Source organism: Ranitomeya imitator, chromosome 9, assembly GCF_032444005.1.
Source record: "Ranitomeya imitator isolate aRanImi1 chromosome 9, aRanImi1.pri, whole genome shotgun sequence".
In the NCBI taxonomy this organism is placed as follows: Eukaryota; Metazoa; Chordata; class Amphibia; order Anura; family Dendrobatidae; genus Ranitomeya; species Ranitomeya imitator.
The window spans coordinates 43,523,452-43,551,288 of NC_091290.1; the positions used below are offsets into that span (position 1 = coordinate 43,523,452).

Below are 27,837 nucleotides of genomic sequence, written 5' to 3' on the forward strand. Positions count from 1 at the left end.
ACATCTTCAATAAATGCACAAGTTTATGTTGATATTTTGGACACTTTTCTTATTCCATCAATTGAAAGGATGTTTGGGGATGATGAAATAATTTTTCAAGATGATAATGCATCCTGCCATAGAGCAAAATCTGTGAAAACATTCCTTGAAAAAAGACACATAAGGTCAATGTCATGGCCTGCAAATAGTCCGGATCTCAATCCAATTGAAAATCTTTGGTGGAAGTTGAAGAAAATGGTCCATGACAAGAATCCAACCTGCAAAGCTGATCTGGCAACAGCAATCAGAGAAAGTTGGAGCCAGATAGATGAAGAGACTGTTTACACTCAGTAAGTCCATGCCTCAGAGACTGCAAGCTGCAATAAAAACCAGAGGTGCTGCAACAAAATACTAGTGATGCATTGGAGTGTTTTTTTGTTTGTTTGTTTGTTTTTCATGAATCCATAATATTTTCCTCAGCATTGAGTGATTCCATAATTTATCCCCTATGCTTGGTTAAAAAAAGTAACCATTACTGACTACCACATTTTTTGTTCTTGATTTCTTTTAGTGTTTCTTAAAGCCAGAAAGTTGCCATTTGAAATGACTTTAGTTTGGTGCCATGTCTGTGATCTGCTTTTTTTCTACAAAATTAAACAACTGAATGAACATCCTCCAAGGCCGGTGATTCCATAATTTTTGCCAGGGGTTGTACTCGAGTGTACGAAGTAACTGGCCTACCTACTGAACAGCCGTACAGCCAGCTCTTCCCTCTCCTAGTGTATCCTCATCCATCCCCTGCAGACTGTGAGCCCTCGCGGGCAGGGTCCTCCCTCCTTATGTACTCGTGTGCCTTGTTATCTGCTCATGTTTAATGTATTTGTCTATATTTGCCCGTATTCACATGTAAAGCGCCATGGAATAAATGGCGCTATAAAAATGTATAATAATAATAATAATAACTGGTCTTGTAGGATAATCACATGTAGATCAGCATTGAGACCACAATCAATCCTGGTCACATATCCAACACCTTTGGCTTTGAAACAACCTCCTATCATCAGGCTTCCTCCACCGATCTTGACAGTTCCTTTAATTTCTCGATCCATTATCCTCTTTTCCCTTGTTTCTTCCAGATCATTTTGCAACTTGTTGACTCTGATATTTTGCCTGGAGATTCACCTTTTGAATGGACGGATGTCCTTCATTTCGTATTCTTCCAACTGTCATGGCACTCACATGAATCATGACGCTGTTTCTCTTTTGATGGGAAATCTTCTTCATGGCTGCTCCTTGATTCAAACCAGTGACCTTCCGCTTGAGAATCAACCTAATAACACACTGAGCTATTATTTTTCCACCACCAGGAGCAAAACTGCAATGCAGTGACATGACAGGAATCTGCATAACTAATTATATGCTGCATAGTTTCAAGTCAAATGCATGTATGAGATAGTCAAGATGATTGTCTATAAAATAATGGTGGTCTCACATTCAAAGAAGTAATGGATGGTGAGATATGGAGCCTGAAAGTCAAAAGTTCAAAACATTGTAACCCTTTCGATTGTCACTGTACTTGTCATCAAAAGTTTAAAAACTTAAGAAATGCTGATAATTGTACTTCAATAAGCATAGAAACATCTGACTAAAAGATCTAAAACCACTGAAGCAGCAAAAGTTTGTGAAATCCAAACATTGTGTCAGTCTCAAAACTTTTCTCAGAATACTGACCATCACTTCCAAACAGAAAGACAAATGTGAACAGGTGCAAGCTAAGAAAGACACGCTATATGTAACTAACAAGGAATTTGTATGTTCTCCCCGTGTTTGCGTGGGTTTTCTCCTGGTTCTCCGGTATTCTCCCGAGCTCAAAAGACATACTGATAAGGAATTTAGATTGTGAGCCCCATTGTGGACAATGATGATAATTTCTGTAAAGCGCTGCGGAATAAGATAGCGCTATGTAAGCAAAGCATATTAAATTATTAAATTAATTAACAAATTAAAGCTGCACGCTATAGCATGTAAACATTAAATATATGAAAGTGGAATTGCATTACTACTGTAGAAAATAAGTTAAAAAATGAACTTAGAGCATAAATTGGCCAAGATTTACGCCTTGTCGCTGGCTGTTGGGCTCACACGAACTGTCCAATTTATTTATTTACCTTCATTTTTTAACTTATTTTCTACAGCAGTAAGGCAGTAATTCTTAGTCTCAAAACTTTTGGCCACGACTGTACATGACACAATAGCTGAACTTGGAAACCTCAAGCAAGGTGTGCATATTTATGTTAGAACCAGAACAAATAGCAGAAAGTTAATTAAGCATTCACCTGATTGTTATCTCACTTGTATGACTAGCTAGCCGTAAAAGGAATCTGTCAGTAGGATCAAACCTATACAGGCGTGCAGAAAGTTTAATAAACTGATACTTTGCTATCTGTGATCTGATGTCTTATTTCAGTTAAATAAATACTTAGTTAAAAAGAAATTTTATTAAAATGTAAATGAGCTATTAATATCTATGGGTCTGATATAGATCTCCCTGAGAATCTGCCTCCAGAGTTTATTTTAATTGAAAGTGGTTATTACCTGTGTGGCTTTCTTTGGAATAAAACATCGGATTGCAGGTATCAAGGTATGATCTTTTTACGGCCCTTTCAAATGTCCGTGATAATCGGTCCGATGTTGTAAACCAATACATGGAATGGCCGCACATCTCCTGACCCGAGCGTGACTACTTCATATATTTCCATGAAGCTGTCATGCTCTGGTGAGGAGCTGTGTTACCAGTCCGTACACAGGGATCCGACATCAGACCAATTATCACAGACATTTTAAACTTTCTATGACCTACATGCCCATATAGATGGCTTAGGAGGGTTGATCTTCCTGCAGATTCCCTTTAAAAAGTCATAAAAATTCTTAGTTTCTAAAGACTTAGGCAGCAATGAAAACTTCATTTGGCTATTTTAATAAGGTATAGTGCAGTTGAATTTACAAGAGTGTACATCGACCGCAGCAAGATAAACATGCAAAACAAATCAAAAGAAAACATTTCCATTAAAGGGAACCTGTCATATAATTCATGCTGGCCAGACAGCTGGTTGATGCTGCCAAAACCACGGACAGGATGAATCGGAGCCTGACTGTACAATTGTAGCCAGGTATATTTCCTCATCACAAATTACAACATTACAAATATGAAGTCCCCGATTCATCAAGATCGGCAATTCATGAATCAGGAGTGTCTGATAATTGGCGGGTGGGTCCGTGCACCACACCACAAGTCTTATATCAGTCCCTAACTGGAGAAAGATTTCTGTAGTAAGGAATGCCGCAACTGTGGTGTCACGCCACCGTACCTCCCCAGCTATGTCCATTTTTGGTGGAGCTAAAAGAAACTGTCCTGAAAATATCATGAGACACAAAAAAGTCTGTTTTGGCAACATTTTGCGACTTTTCAAAGCAATTGCCGAAATTACTTTGATGAATCATGACCAAAAATTCTTGGTCTGGCAAGACTGCAAATTTCTTTAATCAAATTCATTTTTCGCAAAAAAAATGTTTATTTCAACTGGCGTGAAATTTCCCAGTAGAACCCTGCACAGGATCCGGCCTGTTTCCAGGACTGAGAACATAAAAGGCTGTTGTAAGGTAATTTTTTTTTGTCACAAACTCACATGGTTCCCATGGTCTGAACACTGTGTTAGGCACAGAAAGTAGGTTGATAGGACACACAGTGTCAGTGACACAAGAATTGGTGGTTGTCATCAAATCCAAGACTATGCTTATATCATTTATAGAATGCATGGTCAATCAAGATTGGCATGGACTTCTTCATAAGTCCCTTTTCCTGGAATTTTTAGTCTTGCACTAGGAAAAATATATATCTTGGTACCATGTTAGCCAATAGATAGAAAAGTATTTAGAACTGAGAGTCCGTAGTGCTTTGTACCATTAAAAGTTAACAACCACTGATGACTCTCAGTTCTATATAGTCTTGCTCTAGGACTTTTAGGCAGTGATAGAATGGTCTGCCTGATCACAAAAAACTAAAAGGGATAATTTTTGGACTGAAAAGTGTTTAGTAAAGTCCTAGGAGATCTCAGAGTGTTATACATTTTGGAGGCTTTGTAATTGTGTGATTCATGGCAAATCATTTTACTGCAAATCAAATTTTAAAAAAATATGCCAAAGTTGATAACTTTGAATTTGAAAAGATTGGTTTGTCACTAATACCTATCTGTGCTTATTTCTTAGTTTTTGTTTCATCGATTGTTATAGAGAGAAAAATGAAATGAAAGAGAAAGGTGAAGAGCTGACAATTCAATCTCATGAAGTAGACCTTCACATTGAACATATGTGAAGGTCTACTTCGCGAGAAAAACTAAATAAAAAAAGGAAAATGGGGAAAGCGATAACACTTTAGCCTCTTCTGAGGCAGAGACCTCTTGCAGTGGCCATGTAATTAAACAGGAAGATCTGTTCTTTTAAAATGACAACCAGGAGGAGAAGTATGCTTTCTTAGGCCTAGAGCTTCCTTTCATAAAGGTCGGATAGATTATGCAAACCAGGTTACATTTAGTCTCTATGTAAAGGTAAAATCAGGATAAAAAATATGACAACGATATCTCCCTCGTGGAATCCCCAGGGGCAAAGATATCCTCTAAGTTGGGGATCTCATAACATTTTTTAAGGCCGAGCTCTTCCCATAGACCCCACATGAGGTTATCAAGGGGAGATGTGTGGTTGTAACTTAGAGCTCATAAAAATCAGAAACTGGGTTTGGGTCTTTGTCATTCTGGGAAGACATAGTTGTGTGAATGTCCATTTTCCAAATCAATTGTGCTTCTCTCCGCTAAGCTCTGATCCATTTCTATGACCAGGTTTAGTAAGTTTCTTTTGTTAGCCCTTTTATTTTATGTATTTGTATACACAGCGCTGGCAAAAATTGAGAGACCACTTCAAAATGTTCAGTTTGTCTGATTTTTCTCTTCATAGGTATAATTTTGAGCAAAATGTAAATTGTTTTTGTTCCTGGCGCAAAAATGTAAGCAGTTCTTCTTTGTTTGATGGCTTGTGACTATCCATAATCCTCTTGATTACATTCCAGAGGTTTTCAATGTGGTGCAGGTCTGGAGATTGGGTTAATTTTTGCCAGAGCTGTATATTGTATGTATTGTACTGTTTTGTTCCCATTATGTATTATCTTTTACATTGTTTATAAACACTGCCTTTCTTTCTGGAGTAAATGTAAAATTTAATAGCTCTGTTCCTCTTGCTCTGTACACCGTACCCCTGAAGCCATACGCTACCTGCAGTCGGTGTGTAATGGCCTTGTATAAACATAATTGTAATTCTGCTGATGACTGGAGGCAGCAAAGTTGTGTTCCCTTGACAAAGTAAAAACAATGATGGAGCCTGCTTGACCCCCATAGCTGTGTATGCCTGGCATGGATATATGTATCTTTTTTTTTATCCAAGGGTCACTTCTGTGTGGTGTGTTTGGATTAAAGGTTTCTTCAGCACAGATTCTTTCCTCATGAGGAGGTAAGCCACACTAATGATATTGAATCCACACATTCTTGCCAGAACACGTGCACAGTCAGTAAGTTTGGCACCATTTATAGGTACACATTGCTCTAATCATGATCTCTGCCCACAAATCAAGCTGCTCTCAGGTGTGGTAGCAAAAGCCTGATGACAGATTCACTGTAAGGAATATTGTATGGTATTGTATACCTAATTTCAATTTGTGTCTTATATTGGTATACAACACATTTGTTAAAGAGCAATACCAGCCATTTTCTTTCCAGGAACAATCCCTCAACAGCATTTGGAGGGAACTTAATGTACAGCGGGTGAAATAACTATTGAACACTAGTGTTGAGCCACCTCCCTAGTGTTCGGGTTCGGTTCGGTTCGTCGAACTGGGACGTGTTCGATGAATGTTCTTCGAACGTTCGACAAACACCGTCGAACCCCATTGAAACCAATGGCAGGCAAACACAAACACATAGAAAACACCTTAAAAGGTGTCTAAAAGCTGACAAACTGCTCAGAAGACACAACACAAACACATGGAAAAGTCACAACTACATATAGTCATGCGAAAAGAAAAGAGGTGGAGGAGTAAAAGGAGGAGGAGACACAGATATAGGCATGTCATGCCCTTCTAAAATCAAGAAAGACTGGAGTAAAAATCTAAACTCACTCTACCAACACCCAGAGGTCTTGACAAAAAAAATAAATAAATAAATATCTTTAGATAGAATGGCGGCGGGTCCATTCAGAACACTTTCCTTAGAAGACGTAGTGGTACCCCCGATGGGAGTTGTGCCAAAAAATGAACCCAATACATTCAGACTAATCCATCAATTGTCATATCCAAAGGGGCAGGTCAGTAAACGACAACATCGACGTGGAACCAAGTACAGTACTATGTGCTGTACCTCCTTTGATGAGGCAATCAGGCGGGTCAAGAAGTTGGTAAGGGGCACCCTAATGGTCAAAACAGACATTGAGGGGGCGTACCGGTTAACACCTGTGCCTCCGAATAGTGTCCTCCCATTGGGCTGCTTCTGTGAAGGAGCATACTACATAGATCGCTGTTTGCCCATGGGGTGCTCCATATCCTGCTCACTATTTGAGGCGTTTAGTTGCTTCCTTGAATGTGTTGTCATGGACGTTTGTAAGGCGGCACATATTATCCATTACCTCGACGACTTCTTATGCCTGGGCCCAAAAAATTCGCCACAGTGTGAAAACACGCGGTAGCTCACCTGTGAGAAGGAGAGAGCTGGAGGGAGAGTGGACACCCCAGAGCCAAGGGGTTAGATTGAGAAAGAAAGAAGGCGGTGTAGCTTGCTTCATGGGTGAAGTACGCTGCTGAGTAGCACCAAATTCTACTAGGCCCAAAAGGATTTCCTGGGCTAGATGCCGTTACAAAATAGTACTTAGGTAAACAGGTGGTGTAGCTTGCTTCATGGTTGGGGTACGCTGCAGATATAGCACTAAATTCTACTAGGCCCAAAAGGATTTCCTGGGCTAGATGCTGTTACAAAATAGTAGAAAGGTAAACAGGCGGTGTAGCTTGCTTCATGGGTGGGATACGCTGCTGAGTAGCACTAAATTCTACTAGGCCCAAAAGGATTTCCTGGGCTAGATGCCGTTACAAAATAGTAGTTAGGTAAACAGGCGGTGTAGCTTGCTTCATGGGTGGGGTACACTGCTGAGTAGCACTAAATTCTACTAGGCCCAAAAGGATTTCCTGGGCTAGATGCCGTTAAAAATAGTACTTAGGTAAACAGGTGGTGGGTGGCTGGGCTACTCTGCTGACTAGCAGACAATGAAGCTTTGGAGCAGACCTCTGAATCCCAGGCCATAGTATGAGTAAACAACTCTGCAGACTACCCCACCCACCTGGAATTGACGATGGCAACGTCATGTAAAACTCAGCAAGGGGACTAAATAAAGAGTCTCCATTTTTTCCAAAAATTCGGCCACAGACACTACTTAAGTGGCATCAATTTTGGCAGAGTTTTTTAAAAAGGTTGGTGAGGTGATTTTAAAAAATCATCAAGCTTTTTGTCTCCCCAAGATGACACAGGGGTAGAAAAGTCCTTGTGGATCCAGGATTTGTTCATCTTGATGAACGTTAGTCTGTCTACATTGTCACTGGACAGCCGTGTGCGCTTATCTATCAGCACACCACAGCAGCGCTGAACACACGTTCAGAGAGAACGCTGGCTACTGGGCACGACAAGATCTCCAAGGCATGAGTGGCGAGCTCAGGCCATTTTTCAAGATTGGAAGCCCAAAATGAGCAAGGGTCCAGTTCCACAGTCATGGCATCGATGTTAACTTGGAGATACTCTTGTACCATCCTCTCTAGGCATTGGCTGTGCATCAGACTTCTTGTCTCCTGTGGCCTTGCAAAGGATGGTCTAAAAAAATCTTGAAACGATTGTAAAAAATTGCTGTTACCACCAGATACGATGTTACTGTTACGGTTTGAGTGATGACTCGATAGTCCCACGGTTGGCAAGTTAGAACTCAGAGATTTACTACGTGCACCACTGGTGTTTTGTGGAATAGCAGATGTTAGATTCTGTAACAGTCTCTGCTGATACTCCTGCATGCGTGAATCCCTTTCTATGGCAGGAATTATTTCGCCAAATTTGCTTTTGTACCGGGGATCTAAAGTGTGGCAACCCATTAGTCGGCATTAATTTGGATTCTGACAATCTGAGGGTCATGTTGCAGGTAGTGTAGCAAGAAGGCACTCATGTGTCTTGCGCATCCAGGAGGACCAAGTTTTTGTTGTCTTGGTGGTGGCGAGAATCATGCTTCTTTCATCTGCCCTCTCCCCCCAACCTCGCACAACATAAATTTGATCAAGGTCTCCCTCATCTGATGAGTCTTCCATGCCCAGCGCCAGTTCGTCCTCCACTTCTTCCTCACCTCCTGCACCTTCCTCAACAGTTTGGCTGCTACCATGCGCCCTCGGTAATCCCTCTCCCCCAGCCTCCAATGCCAGCCGCCTTGGTGCTGCCAACTTTCTTGACCTTGAAGATATTATCCCTTCCGCATATGACTCCTCCTGTTCCTCCTCCTCTTCTTGTACCACCACCTGACTCCGAACACTGTGTAAGGTGTGCTCCAGCATGTAAATCACCGAAATGGTCATGCTGATAATGGCATCGTCAGCACTAAACATGTTTATTGCTATTTCAAAACTATGCAGAAGGGTGCATAGGTCCCTGATCTGAGACCACTCCTGCAGCATGATTTGCCCCACCTCTTGATCTCGTTGGCCCAGGCTATACGCCATAACATATTGCACCAGGGCTCGTCGTTGCTGCCACAGTTGCTGCAACATGTCCAGAGTTGAATTCCACCGTGTGGGCACATCGAATTTCAGCCGGTGAACTGGCAGACCCAACGACTTCTGTAGAGATGTAAGTCGTTGAGCTGCGGGATGCGAATGGCGGAAGTGAGCACACAGCGACCGTGCCCTCTGCAGAAGCCCATCTAGTCCGGGATAGTGGGATAAAAATTGCTGGACAACCAGGTTCAAAACGTGAGCCATACAAGGCACGTGTGTGACATTGCCCCGGCGAAGGGCCGCACCCAGGTTTGCAGCATTGTCGCACACAGCCTTCCATGGCTGCAGGTTGAGTGGAGACAACCATTGATGGAACTCGGTCTCCAGAGCTGACCACAACTCTTCAGCTGTGTGACTCACATTTCCCAGACATTTCAATGTAAACACTGCCTGATGCCGTTGAGTCCTGGTGACAGCATAGTGAGGATGTGTGTAGTATTCCTTCTGCGCAGTTACAATGCGGGTGGCATTACCAGACAGGCTTTGGGTGCAGGTGGAGGACCGAGAGGAGGTTGAGGAGGCAGAAGCAGTGGAGGAACCTCTAGATACAGAGGATCGATGAGCAACTCGTGGGAACGGCAAGCCTTGGACAGCAGCCCCTTCTCCTGATGTCACCGTAGTTACCCAGTACCCAGTCACTGACATGTAACGTACCTGTCCATGTCTACTTGTCCAAGTGTCTGTGGTGAACAATACGGTAATTAAAGCAAAATAATATGACCCTGCTCGTGAGAGCTTACAATCTACAATGAGTTGGATGAGATACAAGGTACAGGTGTGTATTTACAGTGATGGTCCAGCCCTCTTCAGGGGGTGGGGGATAGATGGAGATAGTCAATGGGCTACACACACAAACATAAAATGTCTTTGATTAGGGAATGTGATAGGCCGCTCTGAACAAATGTGTTTTGAGGGAGTGCCTAATACTATGCAAATTGTGGATGGTCCTAATATCTTGGGGTAGAGCATTCCAGAAGATTGGCTCAGCATGGGAGAAGTCTTGGAGTTGGGAGTGGGAGGTACGAATTAGTGCAGAGGTTAGTCAAAAGTCGTTTGCAGAGTGCAGTGGTCGGTAAGTCCGATAGACAGAAATGAGGGAGGAGATGTAATGGGGTGCCGCACTGTGGAGAGCTTTGTGGGTGAGAACAAGTACTTTGAATTGGATTTTATAATGAATGGGCAGCCAGTGTAATTACTTGGGAAGAGCAGACACGTCTGAATACCGATTAGCTAGATGGACAACCCTGGCAGCTGCATTAAGGAAAGACTGGAGAGGGGAAAGTTGAGTAACGGTGAGGCCAATTAATAGAGCGTTGCAGTAGTCCAGGCAGGAGTAGATCAGGGCGAGAGAGAATGGAGTCAAACATAATACCCAGACAACGCGCCTGCCGCCAGGGTGTTATTATGGTTCCACCCACGGAGAGGGAAATGAAGATCCCCACATTCCTCCATTTTTCTTTCTCCTCCTTATTTAGTGAGGAGGGACCCACAGCAAGGCACCCTGGGACCGAGGCAAACTCTTCAGCAATCGATCCCCTATGGACTCCACCCACTCCCAAAAAAAATTATTGGCCTGTTATTCAAGATTTCAGGAATCCAATTTGACATTACAGGCCTTGCTGAAATTGGCTTTTTCAAATTCTTTTTCAGCGACAATATAGTACATCTTATGGTGGACAAAATAAATTTGCATGCCCATCAATTTTTTGAGCCAAAATCCCACATCATCATACCCCAGACTGACTCCTGCAAAATGCAGCAGAAATGATGAAATTTTAGGTCATTGTACTGCATAAGAGCAGAGTGAAAAAAACAGAGCTTCAGCAGTACTGATATACTATTCGGAACCCCATTTTTTGTATAGCCATGGCAAGGGCACGATTTGAAGCAATCAAAAAATGTTTGCATTATAGTGACAGCATTAAACTCTGCAAGCTGTGTGAGAGTACCTCAGTGTACACTCACAGATTTAGGGTCAATGAAGGAAGGGACACCCAAATTGAACTCCCTGAATGCCTCCATGTTTTGGGGCTAAGTGGGAAAATGGTGTGGGAATTGCTGCACACCCTGCTGGATAAAGGTTATCACCTCTATGTAGATAATTTTTATATCCACATCCCACTCTTCAAGACAATATCTGCCAGAGGTACTGTTGCATGTGGGCACTGTGCAAAGAAATCGAAGAGACCTCCCTAAGCCGGTAATTGGGAAACTGCTGAGAAAAGTCAACAGCACAGCCAAATACAGCAGCAACATGCTAGTGGTCAAGTATAAGGACAAGGGGGAAGTCCTTATCCTGACCACCATACACTGTGACAACAACTCCCTTGTCACTGTTCGAGGTACCACAACAGAAGTCCCAAAACCAGATTTTTTTCTGGATTATAAATTCATGGGGGTGTAGATCTCTCAGATCAGGTCCTCAAACCATACAGTGCCATGCAAAAAGCTAAACTAAGGTACAAAAAGTTGTCAGTGCACATTGTACGGATGAGTCTCTACAATGCTATTGTTCTGTTTCGATGTGCGGACAATATCAGGACCTTCCTTCAGTTTAAGGAGGCAGTCATCAAGGCCCTAATGTATGGTAGTCAAGAAGATAGTTCTGAAAATTATGGTGTGTGTATCGTACCAGGTCAACATTTTCCTGGTGAGGTTCCCCAAACTGCGAAGAAGTAAAGAACACAAAAAAGGTGCAGCGTATGCTCTAAGAAGGGAACATGAAAGGTCACAATTTGACATAGTGAAACATACCCTAAGAAACATGGCCTTTGCATTAAGGATTGTTTCAATACATTCCACACTTCTGTCAATAAATAAAGTTTGCTTTTTCCCTGTTGACACAACACACTTTTATAATCTGATATACAGTAGTCTGTACAACTTACACTACCAACACATAATAAATTCATACACCAGTCTATCTAAAAGCTACACCAGTAAATCTAAAAACATTGTTAGCATTGCTATAACTAGGTCTCCAGATAATAACTTGCACAGTGAACAAGTCTGTATGATCATGTTCACACACCACCAAGAAACCTGAAGACACAAAAGAGAATAGTAAAACCAAAAACACTCAGTTTGAAAAAATGTTGCAGTAATCCGCTAAGTATGACTTGTTCACTGTGCAAGTAGCCCATGTGTTCCTGTTTCCATAATTGTTCTCTTGTGTCTACAAGACTGGGGAGTTGCACCACTCCTCTTGGGCTATCTGCACAAAAGCTGTTCTACCCTGTATGCACACATGGATTTTTCCTCTCTGAACCCTGTTCACACAGGTTATATACAGATGATCAGGTTTGTAAATACATCAGATAGGGATTGCATACATTAGTTAGGACTGCTCTGATAAGGGTATACCGTGAAGATTGGTAGAGCAGCTTAGTATACATTTTTTGCAAAAAACGTATCAACCAAATACCCTGTTTTTTACATCTTTTACTAGCACTTGCGGATTACTGCAACATTTTTTCAAACTGAGTGTTTTTGGTTTTACTATTCTCTTTTGTGTCTTCAGGTTTCTTGGTGGTGTGTGAACATGATCATACAGACTTGTTCACTGTGCAAGTAGCCCATGTGTTCCTGTTTCCATAATTGTTCTCTTGTGTCTACAAGACTGGGGAGTTCCACCACTCCTCTTGGGCTATCTGCACAAAAGCTGTTCTACCCTGTATGCACACATGGATTTTTCCTCTCTGAACCCTGTTCACACAGGTTATATACAGATGATCAGGTTTTTAAATACATCAGATAGGGATTGCATACATTAGTTAGGACTGCTCTGATAAGGGTATACCGTGAAGATTGGTAGAGCAGCTTAGTATACATTTTTTGCAAAAAACGTATCAACCAAATACCCTGTTTTTTACATCTTTTACTAGCACTTGCGGATTACTGCAACATTTTTTCAAACTGAGTGTTTTTGGTTTTACTATTCTCTTTTGTGTCTTCAGGTTTCTTGGTGGTGTGTGAACATGATCATACAGACTTGTTCACTGTGCAAGTAGCCCATGTGTTCCTGTTTCCATAATTGTTCTCTTGTGTCTACAAGACTGGGGAGTTCCACCACTCCTCTTGGGCTATCTGCACAAAAGCTGTTCTACCCTGTATGCACACATGGATTTTTCCTCTCTGAACCCTGTTCACACAGGTTATATACAGATGATCAGGTTTTTAAATACATCAGATAGGGATTGCATACATTAGTTAGGACTGCTCTGATAAGGGTATACCGTGAAGATTGGTAGAGCAGCTTAGTATACATTTTTTGCAAAAAACGTATCAACCAAATACCCTGTTTTTTACATCTTTTACTAGCACTTGCGGATTACTGCAACATTTTTTCAAACTGAGTGTTTTTGGTTTTACTATTCTCTTTTGTGTCTTCAGGTTTCTTGGTGGTGTGTGAACATGATCATACAGACTTGTTCACTGTGCAAGTAGCCCATGTGTTCCTGTTTCCATAATTGTTCTCTTGTGTCTACAAGACTGGGGAGTTCCACCACTCCTCTTGGGCTATCTGCACAAAAGCTGTTCTACCCTGTATGCACACATGGATTTTTCCTCTCTGAACCCTGTTCACACAGGTTATATACAGATGATCAGGTTTTTAAATACATCAGATAGGGATTGCATACATTAGTTAGGACTGCTCTGATAAGGGTATACCGTGAAGATTGGTAGAGCAGCTTAGTATACATTTTTTGCAAAAAACGTATCAACCAAATACCCTGTTTTTTACATCTTTTACTAGCACTTGCGGATTACTGCAACATTTTTTCAAACTCAGTGTTTTTGGTTTTACTATTCTCTTTTGTGTCTTCAAATTCCGTAATGGATGTAGTTTCCAAAAATGGGGTCACTTGTGGGGAGTTTCCACTATTTAGGCACATCAGAGGCTCTCCAAACGCAACTTGGTGACCGCAGACCGTTCCATCAAAGTCTACGCTCCAAAACATCGCTCCATCCTTTTGGAGTTCAACCGTGTGTCCAAACACTAGTTTCCCACCACATTACTCAGGAGAAATTGCACAACAAATTTTGGAGTCCATTTTCTCCTGCTACACTTGTGAAAATGAAGAAGCAACATTTTTGTGGAAAAAAAATCTAATTTTTTTTTTTTTTGTGCTTCAACATTGTATAATTCTGTGAAGCATCTGTGAGTTTAAGGTGCTCACCACACATCTAGCTAAATTACCTGAGTGGTCTAGTTTCCAAAATGGGGTCCCTTTAAAATGTCACTTGTTGAAGCATTGCAGTTATTACCTCATAAATTGACACTGATTAGAATTGAAAAAAATTGGTAGTGTCCAGAAGGTGAAAAGAGGCTTCGAGGGAAGGGGTTAAGTGTGATAAATATATATGAGGGTGGTAGGGAGTTCACACGAAAACAGTAGCTCTGGGAGGCTATTCTGACTTCATGCAAAGAAATACAAGCAGAAAATATTCAAAAAAACTCACCAGTTCAATGGCTGCAAGAATTGTGAAGGTTATATTATTATTATTATTTATTGTTATAGCGTCATTTATTCCATGGCGCTTTACATGTGAGGAGGGGTATACATAATAAAAACAAGTACAATAATCTTAAACAATACAAGTCATAACTGGTACAGGAGGAGTGAGGACCCTGCCCGCGAGGGCTCACAATCTACAGGGAATGGGTAAGAATACAGTAGGCGAGGGTGGAGCTGGTCTGGTTTACATATATTACTGCAAGTAAAGTCTCTGGTCATGCAGCGGTTTGGTCGATCGGTGGTTACTGCAGGTTGTAGGCTTGTCGGAAGAGGTGGGTCTTCAGGTTCTTTTTGAAGGTTTCGATGGTAGGCGAGAGTCAGATATGTTGGGGTAGAGAGTTCCAGAGTAGGGGTGATACGCGAGAGAAATCTTGTATACGACTGTGGGAAGAGGAGATAAGAGGGGAGTAGATAAGGAGATCTTGTGAGGATCGGAGGTTGCGTGCAGGAAAGTACCGGGAGACGAGGTCACAGATGTATGGAGGAGACAGGTTGTGGATGGCTTTGTACGTCATGGTTAGGGTTTTGTAGTGGAGTCTCTGGGCAATGGGGAGCCAGTGAAGGGATTGACAGAGGGGAGAGGCCGGGGGTATAGCGGGGGGACAGGTGGATTAGTCGGGCAGCAGAGAAGGGGCTCTATATTATCATGTAACTTGGCCTGTTAGGATGTTTTTGATTTCAGTAAATGTGATCTTTTAATTCTACAAACTTAAAAAATGACCATTTTCACGTCTTTACAACCTATTAAATGTTTGGAAACTCTGTCATGCATAATAATTAGGATCTGTGCATTTTCAGTTTTTTTTTGTATTGAAAAACTACTGTAATCATTGGGAGGTTTGTCCAGTAACATTTGATTTATAGTCTGATGGTTGATGATGTGATCATTGTACTGACTCATTTGCCTCAAACATTTAGGAAAATCATAGAAAAATAGCATTTGCATAAGAATTTGGAATGCGGTTTATGGGGTCTGGCATCTAGGGTGGGAGTTTTATGGTCTGTCTGTTTTATAATTTATAGAATAGTAGTTCATGAAATCACTTCACACATACAAGTTGAAAAAATATGCTTCAAGTGAGGGTTTATTTATAGTGGTTGTTGAAGCGACAGGCAAATGACAGCAAATGACGTTTCGGCCAGTTAATAGCCTTCATCACATAGTTGCCCTTTTAATGAAGCATATAATTATAATTTATAGAGTCTGTGTTTAGGATATTAGTTTATTAAACCAGGCTTGTAAAAAATTGTAACTAAATGCAAATGGAATCTAAGGTTATTATTGCAGAAATATCCTCTCCATTTATATTGTCCTCATTGTATGGTCCTTCTAGTGAGTGCAATACATAGGGAATACTCATAAAAAAGTTTATTTGAATAAATCCCCTTCCTCCCCCATGTCAAACCACACCCTGAAAAATAAAATAACCATGCACGAAGGTAAAAATGAAAGTGTCCTTAGAAATTATTTTCAGATGATAGAAACATTAAGGCACACAAGCCTTAAATCATGGTACACACCTGAGAAAAATTTGTGACATTGTTCCCTTTACTATTGCTTTGTCACTTTTAGAAAAGGGTAGTGGAGATTTACAGAAGGGTCATTTTAGCTACCAGCAACCCAATAAATGTAAAATTTAAATTTTGGAGAATGAAATGTAATCATTTATTCCAGCAATTCAACACAACTTAAAAATTGACTCCCTGGTCCTCCACTTCTTACTTACCGTATTTTTCAGATTATAAGACACACTTTTTATAACCCAAGATTGGGGGGAAATGGGGGTGCATCTTATAAAGCGTATATACCTTACTAGTTCCGTTGCTGTAGGCCTAGGGCTGGCATGAGGGGGTGTCCGGCGGTGCTGCGGGTGCCCGGCAGTGTTATGGGTGTGTCCGGCACTGCGGGGGTGTCCGGCGGTGCTGCTGGTGCTGCTGTGGGTGTTTCCGGTTCCATGGTTTCCTGTACGGTGGACTCTGGGAAAATGGCCACCGGGGCCGGCACATGCGCAGATGCAAATCTCAGTACCAAGATCTCCAGAGATGAGACTTCAGCACTGTACACAGCAGCAGCACCAGACACCCGCATCAGTGTGCCGCACAGCGGAACACCTCCTCATCTCAGCTTGCGGCCTGCAGCATCACCCCTCTGTCCTGCATCCTCCAGCAGCGACCCTGGGTCCCCGATTCACCGCAGCCACCACCCACGGTAAACAATAACACAGTAACATAGTAACATAGTTATTAAGGTTGAAGGAAGACTTTAAGTCCATCTAGTTCAACCCATAGCCTAACCTAACATGCCCTAACATGTTGATCCAGAAGAAGGCAAAAAAAAACATGTGGCAAAGAGTAAACTCCACACTGGGGAAAAAAATTCCTTCCCAACTCCACAGACGGCAATCAGACTAGTTCCCTGGATCAAAGCCCTATCAAGGAATCTAGTATATATACCCTGTAACATTATACTTTTCAAGAAAGGTATCCAGTCCCCTCTTAAATTTAAGTAATGAATCACTCATTAGTACAACATAATACGGCAGAGAGTGCCATAGTCTCACTGCTCTTACAGTAAAGAATCCGCGTCTGTTATTATGCTTAAACCTTCTTTCCTCCAGACGTAGAGGATGCCCCCTTGTCCCTGTCTCAGGTCTATGATTAAAAAGATCATCAGAAAGGTTTTTGTACTGTCCCCTCATATATTTATACATTAAAATAAGATCACCCCTTAGTCTTCGTTTTTCCAAACTAAATAGCCCCAAGTGTAATAACCTATCTTGGTATTGCAGACCCCCCAGTCCTCTAATAACCTTGGTCGCTCTTCTCTGCACCCGCTCTAGTTCAGCTATGTCTTTCTTATACACCGGAGACCAGAACTGTGCACAGTATTCTAAGTGTGGTCGAACTAGTGACTTGTATAGAGGTAAAATTATGTTCTCCTCATGAGCATCTATGCCTCTTTTAATGCATCCCATTATTTTATTTACCTTTGTAGCAGCTGCCTGACACTGGCCACTAAATGTGAGTTTGTCATCCACCCATACACCCAGGTCTTTTTCATTGACGGTTTTGCCCAGAGTTTTAGAATTAAGCACATAGTTATACATCTTATTACTTCTACCCAAGTGCATGACCTTACATTTATCCCCATTAAAGCTCATTTGCCATTTGTCAGCCCAAGCTTCTAGTTTACATAAATCATCCTGTAATATAAAATTGTCCTCCCCTGTATTGATTACCCTGCAGAGTTTAGTGTCATCTGCAAATATTGAAATTCTGCTCTATATGCCCCCTACAAGATCATTAATAAATATGTTAAAAAGAAGAGGGCCCAATACTGATCCCTCTGGTACCCCACTGCTAACCGCGACCCAGTCCGCGTGTGCTCCATTAAAACCACCCTTTGTTTCCTATCCCTGAGCCAGCTCTCAACCCACTTACACATATTTCCCCCTATCCCCATTATTCTCATTTTATGTATCAACCGTTTGTGTGGCACCGTATCAAAGGCTTTTGAAAAGTCCATATACACTACGTCCACTGTGTTCCCTTGGTCCAGTCCGAAACTTACCTCTTCATAAAAATTGATCAGATTTGTCTGACAGGCACGGTCCCTAGTAAACCCATGTTGGTATTGGGTCATGAGATTATTCCCCCTCAGATACTCCAGTATAGCATCCCTTAGGGTACGTGTCCACCTTCAGGATAGCCAGCGGTTTGGTCGGAGAGGCAAACCCGCTCTGCACTAAGCTCCGCCCCTTCTGTGATGCGATGATGCCGGATGTGTTCATAGCACACATCCGGGATCATCGCACCCCACACATAGGGCCCTGTGTTATACCTTGTGGAGACGCAGCGTCGCCGTAAGGTATACGGACATGCAGCAATCTTAAAAGACGCACTGCATGTCCGGAGTCGCAGGGCCGCCGGGTGCGTGTTACCACGCATAGTGGAGATGGGATTTCATTAAATCCCCTCCACTATGCTGTAACATCTGGACGCTGCGTGTTTGACGCTGCGTCTCTATGCAGCATCAAACACGCAGCGTTTCCTGAACGTGGACACATACCCTTAGAATGCCCTCCAGGATTTTACCCACAGTAGAGGTTAAGCTTACTGGCCTATAATTTTTGTCCCCTTTTTGAATATTGGCACCACATTTGCTATACGCCAGTCCTGTGGTACAGACCCTGTTATTATGGAGTCTTAAAAGATTAAAAGATTAAAAATTAACTTAATTCCTGCAGTACTCGGGGGTGTATCCTGTTGTGAATTCTGTGGCTGAGTTCACTTCTGTGGTCACAAGTGGTATTGCAGTCTCTGGGCTTCCCCCCTCAGGTGTTTTGGTGAGCTCGTTGGCTGCCTTGCTATTTAGCTCCACCTGAGTCTGTCTTCCTTGCTCCTTGTCAATGTTCCAGTGTTGGATCTGAGCTACTGCATCTTTCCTTGGGCCTGCTGCTCTGCTAGATAAGTGCTTCTAGTTTGTTTTCTGTTTTTTCTGTCCAGCTTGCTATTAACTTTTGCTGGAAGCTCTGAGAAGCAAAGGGGTGCACCACCGTGCTGTTAGTTCGGCACGGTGGGTCTTTTTGCCCCTTTGCGTGGTTTTCGTTTTAGGGTTTTTTGTGGACTGCATAGTTCTCTTTGCTATCCTCGCTCTGTCTAGAATATCGGGCCTCACTTTGCTGAATCTATTTCATTCCTACGTTTGTCTTTTCATCTTGCTAACAGTCATTATATGTGGGGGGCTGCCTATTCCTTTGGGGTATTTCTCTGAGGTAAGTCAGGCTTGTATTTCTATCTTCAGGCTAGTCAGCTCCTCAGGCAGTGCCGAGTTGCATAGGTAGTGATAGGCGCAATCCACTGCTGCTTATAGTTGTGTGAGGATAGATCAGGTACTGCAGTCTACAGAGATTCCACGTCTCAGAGCTCGTCCTATTGTTTTTGGTTATTGCCAGATGTCTGTATGTGCGCTGATTACTGCACGCTGTGTTGCCTGATTGCCAGCCATAACAGTACAAGGAGCCCCACCAATGATTCCCAATAGAGGGAAAAAAGAAATCCTGACATCATTTTTTTTTCTTAGCTCTGTCTTCAGTCTTTTTTTTCCCCTAGATATTAGAGTGCTTCAGGACACAGCTGTGGACATGGATATTCAGGCTCTGTGCTCCTCAATGGATAATCTCGTTGTAAATGTACAAAAGATTCAAGATACTATTGATCAGAAATCGATGCTAGAACCAAGAATTCCGATTCCTGATTTGTTTTTTGGTGACAGAACTAAGTTCCTGAGCTTCAGAAATAATTGTAAGCTATTTTTGGCCTTGAAACCTCATTCTTCTGGTAATCCTATTCAACAGGTTTTGATTATTATTTCTTTTTTGCGCAGCGACCCACAGGACTGGGCGTTTTCTCTTGCACCAGGAGATTCTGCATTGAGTAATGTTGATGCATTTTTCCAGGCGCTGGGATTGCTTTACGATGAGCCTAATTCAGTGGATCAGGCTGAGAAAAATCTGCTGGCTTTATGCCAGGGTCAGGATGATGTAGAAGTATATTGTCAGAAATTTAGGAAGTGGTCAGTACTCACTCTGTGGAATGAATCTGCACTAGCGGCTTTGTTCAGAAAGGGTCTCTCTGAAGCTCTTAAGGATGTAATGGTGGGATTTCCTATGCCTGCTGGTTTGAATGAGTCTATGTCCTTGGCCATTCAGATCAGTCGTCGCTTGCGCGAGCGTAAATCTGTGCACCATCTGGCGGTATTGTCTGAGAGTAAACCTGAGCCTATGCAGTGCGACAGGACTATGACTAAAGTAGAACGGCAAGAACACAGACGTCTGAACAGACTGTGTTTCTATTGTGGTGATTCTACTCATGCTATTTCTAATTGTCCTAAACGCACTAGGCGGTTCGATAGCTCTGCCGTTATTGGTACTGTACAGTCCAAATTCCTTTTGTCCATTACCTTAATGTGCTCTTTGTCATCGTATTCTGTCATGGCGTTTGTGGATTCAGGCGCTGCCCTGAATCTGATGGATTTGGATTATGCTAAACGTTGTGGATTTTTCTTGGAGCCTTTGCGGTGTCCTATTCCGTTGAGAGGAATTGATGCTACACCTTTGGCCAAGAATAAGCCTCAGTACTGGGCCCAGCTGACCATGTGCATGGCTCCTGCACATCAGGAAGTTATTCACTTTCTGGTACTGCATAATTTGCATGATGTGGTCGTGTTGGGGTTGCCATGGCTACAAACCCATAATCCAGTATTGGATTGGAACTCTATGTCGGTAACCAGCTGGGGTTGTCAGGGAGTACATGGTGATGTTCCATTTTTGTCTATTTCGTCATCCATTCCTTCTGACATCCCAGAGTTCTTGTCGGACTTTCAGGATGTATTTGAAGAGTCCAAGTCTGATGCCCTACCTCCGCATAGGAATTGTATTTGTGCTAGGGCTAAGCCCTGCTGTTCACGTGCCAGTGGGTTGCTTTTGCCCTTGCCGGTCCTGAAGAGGCCTTGGACACATATTTCGATGGATTTCATTTCTGACCTTCCCGTTTCTCAAAAGATGTCGGTCATTTGGGTGGTCTGTGATCGCTTTTCTAAAATGGTCCATCTGGTGCCCTTGGTTAAATTGCCTTCCTCCTCTGATTTGGTGCCTTTGTTCTTCCAGCATGTGGTTCGTTTACATGGCATTCCTGATAATATTGTTTCTGACAGAGGTTCCCAGTTTGTCTCGAGGTTCTGGCGAGCCTTTTGTGGTAGGATGGGCATTGACCTATCTTTCTCCTCGGCCTTCCATCCTCAGACTAATGGCCAGACCGAACGAACCAATCAGACCTTGGAAACATATCTGAGATGTTTTGTTTCCGCTGACCAGGATGATTGGGTGTCATTTTTGCCGTTGGCTGAGTTCGCCCTTAATAATCGGGCCAGCTCGGCTACCTTGGTCTCTCCATTTTTCTGCAATTCTGGGTTCCATCCTCGTTTCTCTTCAGGACAGGTTGAGTCTTCGGACTGTCCTGGTGTGGATTCTGTGGTGGACAGGTTGCAGCAGATCTGGACTCAGGTAGTGGACAATTTGACCTTGTCCCAGGAGAAGGCTCAGCTTTTCGCTAATCGCAGACGCCGTGTGGGACCCCGACTTCGTGTTGGGGATCTGGTTTGGTTATCTTCTCGTCATATTCCTATGAAGGTTTCCTCTCCTAAATTTAAACCTCGTTTTATTGGTCCGTATAGGATTTCTGAGATTCTCATTCCGGTGTCTTTTCGTCTGACCCTCCCAGACTCCTTTTCCATACATAATGTATTCCATAGGTCGTTGTTGAGGAGATACGTGGCACCTATGGTTCCATCTGTGGAGCCTCCTGCCCCTGTTTTGGTGGAGGGGGAATTGGAGTATATTGTGGAGAAGATTTTGGATTCTCGTGTCTCTAGACGGAAACTCCAGTATCTGGTCAAATGGAAGGGTTATGCTCAGGAAGATAATTCCTGGGTTTTTGCCTCTGATGTCCATGCCCCAGATCTTGTTCGTGCCTTTCATGTGGCTCATCCTGGTCGGCCTGGGGGTTCTGGTGAGGGTTCGGTGACCCCTCCTCAAGGGGGGGGTACTGTTGTGAATTCTGTGGCTGAGTTCACTTCTGTGGTCACAAGTGGTATTGCAGTCTCTGGGCTTCCTCCCTCAGGTGTTTTGGTGAGCTCGTTGGCTGCCTTGCTATTTAGCTCCACCTGAGTCTGTCTTCCTTGCTCCTTGTCAATGTTCCAGTGTTGGATCTGAGCTACTGCATCTTTCCTTGGGCCTGCTGCTCTGCTAGATAAGTGCTTCTAGTTTGTTTTCTGTTTTTTCTGTCCAGCTTGCTATTAACTTTTGCTGGAAGCTCTGAGAAGCAAAGGGGTGCACCACCGTGCTGTTAGTTCGGCACGGTGGGTCTTTTTGCCCCTTTGCGTGGTTTTCGTTTTAGGGTTTTTTGTGGACTGCATAGTTCTCTTTGCTATCCTCGCTCTGTCTAGAATATCGGGCCTCACTTTGCTGAATCTATTTCATTCCTACGTTTGTCTTTTCATCTTGCTAACAGTCATTATATGTGGAGGGCTGCCTATTCCTTTGGGGTATTTCTCTGAGGTAAGTCAGGCTTGTATTTCTATCTTCAGGCTAGTCAGCTCCTCAGGCAGTGCCGAGTTGCATAGGTAGTGATAGGCGCAATCCACTGCTGCTTATAGTTGTGTGAGGATAGATCAGGTACTGCAGTCTACAGAGATTCCACGTCTCAGAGCTCGTCCTATTGTTTTTGGTTATTGCCAGATGTCTGTATGTGCGCTGATTACTGCACGCTGTGTTGCCTGATTGCCAGCCATAACAGTATCCCATCCGGGCCCGTAGATTTGGCAATTTTAGTGATTTTTAGATGCCACCGTACTTCCTGCTGGGTTAAGCAGATGACATTTAATGGGGAATTTTTGTTATCTCTAATCATATTGTCTGCCATGGAATTTTCTTGTGTAATTACTGATGAAAAAAAAGTCATTTAGCAGATTGGCTTTTTCCTCATCCTCATCCACCATTTCACCTAGACTATTTTTAAGGGGGCCAGCACTATCATTTTTTAGTTTCTTACTATTTACGTAGTTAAAGAATATTTTGGGATTATTTTTACTCTCTCTGGCAATGAGTCTCTCTGTCTCAATTTTTGCTGCCTTGATTTGCTTTTTACTGAATTTATTTAATTTTCTGTATTTATTTAATGCCTCATCTCTACCTACCGTATATTCCGGCGTATAAGACGACTTTTTGACCCCTAAAAATTGTCCCAAAAGTCGGGGGTCGTCTTATACGCCGGGTACGGTGTGTGAAGGGAGCGATCCTGCATTTCGGCGTGTGGTTCCCAGGGTCTGGAGGAGAGGAGACTCTCCTTTAGGCCCTGGGATCCATATTCATGTAAAAAATAAAGAATAAAAATAAAAAACATGGATATACTCACCCTCGGACGGGCCCTGGCTCACAGCGCTGCTATCGTCTCCCTCCGTTCCTGAGAATACGGTGAGTGAAGGACCTTCAATGACGTCGCGGTCACATGAGCGGTCAGGTGACCGGTGTGTGTCATTATACAGTGGGGCTGTTCGTGTGTGTAATTATGCAGTGGGGCTGTGCGTGTGTCTGTCATTATACAGTGGGGCTGTGTGTGTATGTGTCATTGGTGCATTCACTCTGTGTCATTCTATGTGACTGCAGACTTGTGCATCTCACATTGCTCGCAGAGCTGTGGTTATTTGGCGGGTGTCTGGCTGCAAGTTTGTGATTTGCATACATGCGGTCACATGCCGACAAGACTTGCATGGCGAACGCAAATGTATTGAACAAGGCCCAAAACAGTCTAGTTGAAATGTGGCTGGGAATATATATATTGCATGATTGTGGTCACAAGACCACCTGTTGCCGGCACCAGAGAATCTTCACAGCGCACAGTGCGCACGATATGAGGATTCACACATAGTGATTGTAGACATGTAGCATAAGATCCGACAACCCCTTTAAGGATGAGCCGCTCCTCATGGGCCACTGCTGTGTGCTTGCCCTCCAGGCCAAAATTTGCCAGTCAGCCCCTGTCCCCAAGTGACCCCAAACTCTTATATTTGCTATGCGGTCTGGCCTGTTGGTTAATATTAGGTCTAGCAGTGCCCCCTTTCTTGTTGGGTCCTGAACCAGTTGTGAAAGGTAATTGTCTCTCATAGTTGTCAAAAACCGATTACCTTTGCTGGAACTGCAGGTTTCTGTTCCCCAATCTATTTCAGGGTAGTTGAAGTCCCCCATAATAATGACTTCTTGAGTCGCAGCTTCATCTATTTGCTTTATGAGGATATTCTCCATTGCTTCCATTATTTTTGGAGACTTATAACAAATCCCTCTCAGTAATTTATTATTTTTTCCCCCTCCCCTTATTTCCACCCACAGGGACTCTACATTTTCATTAGATTCACCTATATTATCACGCCGGATGGGTTTTAAGGATGATTTTACATATAGACACACCCCTCCCCCTCGCTTATCTGTACGGTCATTTCTGAACAGACTATAGCCCTGCAAGTTAACAGCCCAGTCATGGCTCTCATCCAGCCATGTCTCAGATATCCCCACCATGTCATAATTATGCTCCAACAACTTTAATTCTAATTCGTCCATTTTGTTGGCGAGGCTTCTGGCATTAGTATACATGCACTTGATGTTCCTTTCTGCACCTCTATTCTTTCTTAAATTATTAATTGTTCTAACCCCACCCTCCATGCCACCGCCACCCCCAACTTCCTTATTTGTGCCCAGGTCTCTGTCTGCACTATCTTCCCCTCCTATAAAATCAATACCTTCCACCCAATCCCTAGTTTTAAACACTCCTCCAACCTTCTAGCCATTTTCTCCCCCAGCACAGCTGCACCTTCCCCATTGAGGTGCAGCGCGTCCCTAGCGTAGAACCTGTAGCCAACTGAGAAGTCGGCCTAGTTCTCCAGGAACCCAAACCCCTCCTTCCTACACCAATTCTTGAGCCACTTATTAACCTCCCTAATCTCCCGTTGCCTCTCTAGCATGGCACGTGGTACAGGCAGTATTTCGGAAAATACCACGTTGGAGGTCCTTGCTTTCAGCTTGCAGTCTAATTCCCTGAAATCGTTTTTAAGGACCTTCCACCTACCTCTAACTTTGTCATTTGTGCCAATGTGCACTATGACCGCTGGGTCCTCACCAGCCCCTCCCAGTAATCTGTCCATCCGATCAGCGATGTGTCGGACTCGAGCGCCAGGAAGGCAGCACACAGTTTGACGATCCCTGTCTTTGTGACAGATTGCCCTATCTGTTCCCCTAATAATTGAGTCACCCACTACCAGCACCTGTCTGGCCTGCCCTGCTCTCCTATTTCCCTCCTTACTGGAGCAGTCACTCCTCCGGCTTTCAGAGGACATGCCTGGCTGCAGCAGTGCTACCCCTGTACTGGCACCCCCCTCATCTGCCAACTTAGCAAACTTATTGGGGTGTGCCAGATCAGGACTAGCCTCCCTGGCACTCTTCCCTCTACCCGGCCTTCTAACTGTCACCCAGCTTGCTGCTTCACCGTCCTGCAGCTCCATCCTACCATCCCCCCTCATCTGTCCCATTGAGTGTCTGTTCAGTGAGCAGAAGACTCCTCTCCATATTGTCAATGGATCTCAGTGTTGCCAGCTGCACATTTAGATTCAGAATCTGGGCTTCCAAATGCTCAGAAAAGTTATATAAAAAATAAATGCAAAGTATTAATAAAATACAGACAGCAATTCAGTAATTCCTTCCTTGGAAACTCCCTGAATCCAAAGTCACTGACTCACAAGTCACACTTACAGCCGTTCCCACTTACGCTCAGGTCACACTCAGCTTGCTCACACTCGCTAAGCTGAAGATTTAGAGAGATTTTTTTTTCTTTTTCCCCTCAGCAGCAATCCACGTTGCTGTTCAATGCACTTCCAAAAGACGCATGGATTATAAGAAGCACCACCATTTTATTAAATCAAAAAATTCCTATTTTTCTCCACAAAATTTGGGGTGCGTCTTGTAATCCGGAGTGTCTTATAAAGCGAAAAATACGGTGTTTGATAAAATTGAGGTCTTAATATATTCATCACCTTGAACCCTCTTCTTTAACAGTCTAAAAGAATATTGTAAGAAGTTTCCAGTAAATCTAAACATAGCAACATTCATTTCACAATGGAATGGTCAATTGATTTTGAAGATAGGATTAAAACTCAGGCATGTTATTTAATAAGAATTGAAAAAAAAAATACAATTTTTCTGTTGAAGTACAGCAAAGCTCAAATACATTTAAAAAAATGTCTGCTTATTCACAAACAATATCATCTTTCTTTGGCTAAATTATCAAAAAGGACAAAAACAATACTATAAAAACATCAAAAACTTTGGTGACAATGAGGGAAATAATCAAGAAGATTGGTGCTTTGCACTCCAGTCTTGAACCCAAAGCCCACTAGAATGAGGGGCATCAAATTTATTAACATGTGAATTCCTTTTAAGAAATTTGGCGCATCTTATGACATCTGGTGTAGATGCCAACAATAATGTACAGCAGTTTTCAGGTGAATATTAGAGTCAATTTGTCACAGTGCAACAGACCACATGACTTTTGCAACAACCAATCCACTTTTTAAAAAAAAAAAAATATCTGAAGGTTGCTGCAAAAAAACTGCTGAATTTTGTACAAAACACCATTTACAGCAAATCTTGTGACAGTAGTTTTCTGGCACATAAAGAATGATAAATTCTTCTAATATCTGTTTTATAATTTATTTATTACTAAGAAGCAAATCAGCACATGATTAACACTAAGGTAAAAGTGGATGACGTCACTTTCAAAAGTTTTTGTAGCATGCCACCTTAGAAAGTTGGTGTATTGAGACTATTTAACTACACTGTGTGCAGGATTATTAGGCAAGTTGTATTTTAGAGGATTATTTTTATTATTGATCAACAACTATGTTCTCAATCAACCCAAAAGACTCATAAATATCAAAGCTTAATATTATTGGAAGTTGGGTGGGGTTTTTTTAGATTTGGCTATCTTAGGAGGATATCTGTTTGCGCAGGTAACTATTACTGTGCAGAATTATTAGGCAACTTAATAAAAACCAAATATAATCCCATCTCACTTGTTTATTTTCACCAGGTAAACCAATATAACTGCACAAAATTTAGAAATAAACATTTCTGACATGCAAAAACAAAACCCCAAAAAATGAGTGACCAATATATCCACCTTTCTTTATGATGACACTCAGCAGCCTTCCATCCATAGATTCTGTCAGTTGCTTGATCTGTTTACGATGAACATTGCGTGCAGCAGCCACTACAGGACATGAACTTAGGCTATGTTCCCATGATAAGCTTTTGGTGAGTTTCTGATGTTGAAGATTTTCTGCACCCATTAAGTAAAATAAATTACTTGCATTTTTTCAAAAAAAAAAACACAGCGTAAAAAACTCACCAGCAATTCATAGAGTGGGAATGTAGCATAAAAGGTTGTTCTCACGCGATGGCAGGTAACTAAACAATGAGCATTAAAGGGAACCTGTCACCTGAATTTGGCGGGACTGGTTTTGGGTCATATGGGCGGAGTTTTCAGGTGTTTGATTCACCCTTTCCTTACCCGCTGGCTGCATGCTGGCTGCAATATTGGATTGAAGTTCATTCTCTGTCCTCCATAGTACACGCCTGCGCAAAGCAATCTTGCCTTGTGCAGGCGTGTACTATGGAGGACAGAGAATGAACTTCAATCCAATATTGCAGCCAGCATGCAGCCAGCGGGTAAGGAAAGGGTGAATCAAACACCCAAAAACTCCGCCCATATGACCCAAAACCAGTCCTGCCAAATTCAGGTGACAGGTTCCCTTTAAACAATAAACCTACAGTAAAAATCCTT

At 42.6% G+C, this 27,837-nt stretch overlaps 1 protein-coding gene across 4 annotated transcripts in view; it reads right to left on the reverse strand.

Annotated features, from left to right (window-relative positions):
* LOC138648573 (4-galactosyl-N-acetylglucosaminide 3-alpha-L-fucosyltransferase FUT6-like) overlaps window positions 1-27,837 on the reverse strand; it is a 79,754-nt gene that overhangs the window by 25,980 nt on the left and 25,937 nt on the right. The window contains exon 1 of one of the 4 annotated variants that reach the window (XM_069738356.1): window positions 2,575-2,594. The exons of 2 other annotated variants lie outside the window; for them this stretch is intronic. The gene's annotated coding sequence lies outside the window, so the exon portion shown is untranslated. Of the gene's footprint in view, window positions 1-1,710; window positions 1,789-2,574; window positions 2,595-27,837 lie in introns of those variants that run through there. One more of the 4 variants, XM_069738354.1, reaches the window with a different exon arrangement.